This window comes from Halichoerus grypus, chromosome 2 (genome assembly GCF_964656455.1).
Source record: "Halichoerus grypus chromosome 2, mHalGry1.hap1.1, whole genome shotgun sequence".
Lineage (NCBI taxonomy): Eukaryota > Metazoa > Chordata > Mammalia > Carnivora > Phocidae > Halichoerus > Halichoerus grypus.
The window spans coordinates 149,109,769-149,113,412 of NC_135713.1; the positions used below are offsets into that span (position 1 = coordinate 149,109,769).

Sequence of the window (3,644 nt, forward strand, 5' to 3'; positions counted from 1 at the left end):
ATGGCATATTAGTTATACAGAAATACCACTTTGGGAAACAGTCTCCAGGAGAGCCTTGATGAGCTCATACAGTCTCAACAGATCACCCCCCAACTTGCCCTTCAAGTTCTACTTCAGTTTGATAAAGCTATAAATTCAGCATTGGAGCAGAGGGTCAGGAACAGAGTCAATTTCAGGGGCTCTCTAAATACATACAGATTCTGCGATAACGTGTGGACTTTTGTATTGAATGATGTTGAATTCAGAGAGGTGACAGAACTTATTAAAGTGGATAAAGTGAAAATTGTAGCCTGTGATGGTAAAAATACTGGCTCCAACACTACAGAATGAATTGAAAAAAAAAAAAAAAAAGGCTTTTTTTAAATGCCATCTTCTGTTATTATTCATTGCTTTTTTGAAGAGAAGCATAGAAGAGACTTTTTTTTTTTAATTTATTCTGGCATCGCAGAAATGACTACACTGTGCTATATATACTATCAGAATTCCAACAGAAAGAAGCTTATAACTCTAGCCTCTTACATTACCTTTTCAGCATGAAGAAACAGAAGTTTTTTTTATTTTTTTTTTATTTTTTTTTTTTTATTTTTTTTTTAAAGATTTTATTTATTTATTTGAGACAGAGAGAATGAGAGAGAGAGAGAGAGCACATGAGACGGGGGAGGGTCAGAGGGAGAAGCAGGCTCCCTGCCGAGCAGGGAGCCCGATGTGGGACTCGATCCAGGGACTCCAGGATCATGACCTGAGCCGAAGGCAGTCGCTTAACCAACTGAGCCACCCAGGCGCCCCAGAAGTTTTTTTTAATAACAAACATTGTTGCCTTCCTAAGAACATTCTTGAATAAACTCATTTTAAAACTCAAAAAAAAAAAAAAAAAAGAGAGAGAAGGCTACTTAAATCTCTAGCCGCTATTGTTCAAGTGTCTGTTTCTCCCTTTCATTCTGGCAGTTTCTGCTTCATGAGTTTTGAGGCTCTGTTGTCAGGTGCATATGTGTTTAAAATTGTCATATCTTTGCTATAAATTGAACTTTTATTATTATAAAATCTTCCTCTTTTTTATAGTAACATGTTGTTTTATACTGTATTTTCTATTATTTGATTATAAGCACTTCAGCTCTCTTATTAACCATAAGAGAATTTGCAGGGTGTATCATTTTTTAGCCTTTTGATTTTAATCTATTTTGTCTTAATTTAAAGTATGTCTCTTGTAAATGCAACTTTTATTTGTCTGTTTATTTTGCTTTTTTAGGTGAAAATCTCTGCCTTTTAATGGGAGTATTTGATGAACTCTCATTTAATATTATTTTAAATTGCTTTATACAGGTCTGTCATTTTGCTATTTATTTTCTATGTCCTATCTTTTGTGTTACTCTGTGCTCCTTTACCAGTTTCTTTTACATTAAATAAATATTTTCCAGTGGTCCATTTAAAAGGATTAAAATCCTTTCTTTTCTATTGGTGTTTCTTACTGGTTGCTTGTGTGGTTGCAATATGCATCTTAATTTATCACAATTTACATCAGATCAATACTTAATTCCAGCAAAATATGGAAGTTTTATTCATTTTAAGCCCACTTACTCTCCCTTCCTCCGTGTGTATAGATAGATGATGGATAGATTGATAAATAGTAGATAGATGTGCATATGTGTTTATGCCCAATGATATAATGTTATCATTATTGCTTTATGTAATCTTAAGTATTTTAAAGAAGGTGAGAGAAAAAAAGAGAAACATAATCATAGAGACTTTTACATTAACCTACATATTTATCATTTTGAGTACTTTTTATTTTTCCTCTGGATTGCCATCACTGTCTGGTGTCGGTTCCTCTCTCCAGTATAGCTCCATTCCCCCCATCTATTCTGTGTGCTCTTGTTATTATATATGCTAAATCTTTATGTTATCATCCCCAGCAGTAGGATTTTTTTTAAAGATTTTATTTATTTGAGAGAGTGAGTGAGCGAGAGAGAACACAAGCAGAGGGAGAAGCTGACTCCTTGCTGAGCAGGGATTCTGATGCGGGGCTCAATCCCAGGATCCCGAGATCATGACCTGAGCTGAAGGCAGATGCTTAACCTACCTGAGCCACCCAGGTGCCCCCCCCAGACGTAGGATTTTATAATTACTGTTTTATGTGGTTGTTTCCTAAATCAGTTAAGAGCAGATTTTATTGATGTTGTCTTTTATATCTACATATGTAATTATCTTCATGGTCCTTTTTATTTCTTCACGTAGATTTGAGTTTCTTTGGGGTAAATTTCTTTCAGCCTGAACAATGTCCTTTAGGATTCCTTGTAGGACAAGTCAGTTCAAAACAAATTCTCTCAGTGTTTGTATATCTGGGAATATAATTATTTCATCTTCATTTTGGAAGGACAGTATCTGTTTCCTGTTTATAATTTCTATCTTCCTACTAATGGTCTCTATTTTGATCATTTTCATCTATATGGATCATCATTATCATACTTTTAAATCATGTTATTTTTGTATTGAGATGCCTACTGATCTTTTAAGGGGGTATTTAAATTCCACTTAGTTAACATACAGTGTAATATTAGTTTCTGGTGCACAATATAGTGATTCAATATTGTACTTCCATATAACACCTGGTGCTCATCACAAGTGCCCTCCTTAATCTCCATTTAACCTGCGCCCCCACCCACCTCCCCCCTAGTAACCATCAGTGTGTTCCTTATACTTAAGAGTCTGTTTCTTGGTTTGACTCTCTCTCTCTCTAGTTTTCCCCTTTGCTCATTATTTTTGTTTCTTAAATTCCACATATGAGTGAAATCATATGAATGAAATCATGCTTACTAATTTTTTAAAATAGGACTAAAAACATACAACAAAATTTACCATCTTAACCTTTTTTTTTTAAATGATTTTTTTTTAAAGATTTTATTTATTTATTTGAGAGAGAGAGAGAATGAGAGACAGAGAGCATGAGAGGGAGGAGAATCAGAGGGAGAAGCAGACTCCCTGCCGAGCAGTGAGCCCGATGCGGGACTTGATCCCAGGACTCCAGGATCATGACCTGAGCCGAAGGCAGTCGCTTAACCAACTGAGCCACCCAGGTGCCCCCCATCTTAACCTTTTTTAAGTGGACAGTATAGTAGTATTAATTATATACACAGTAGAATTTTTTTTTCTGGTGAGATTGAATTCTATACCCATTGAACGACAACTTCCCTTTTCCCCTGTCCCTTCTGCTTCTGGCAGCTACCATTCAATTTTTTGTTTCTAAGAGTTTGACTACTTTAAGTACCTCACAAAAGTAGATTCGTGCGGTATTTATCTTTTTGTGTCTGACTTATTTCACCTAGGATAATGTCCTCAAGGCTCATCCATGTAGTAGTAGCAGGTGTCAGGATTTCCTTCTTTCAGTGGCTGATTAAGATTCCATCATATGTATAGACCACATTTGCTTTATCCATTCACCTGTCCATTGCCATCCAGGTTTTTTCTACCTCTTGGCTATTGTAAATAATGCTACAGTGAACATAGTTGGGCAAATACCCCTTTGAGGTCCGTTTTCAAATCTTTGGGATACATACCCAGAAGAGGAATTGCTAAATCATATGGTAATTCTATTTTTAATTTTTAAGGAACCTCTGTATTGTTTTACATCAGAACTGAGCCATTTCACA

The 3,644-nt window shown here is 35.5% G+C and overlaps 1 pseudogene across 1 annotated transcript; it reads left to right on the top strand.

The window, feature by feature from the left end:
* Positions 1-869, top strand: LOC118552626 (transcription initiation factor IIA subunit 2 pseudogene; annotated as a pseudogene). The gene is made up of 2 exons (XR_013445390.1): positions 1-547; positions 792-869. The product of XR_013445390.1 is annotated as a transcription initiation factor IIA subunit 2 pseudogene (transcript).
* Positions 870-3,644: the final 2,775 nt, after the last annotated feature.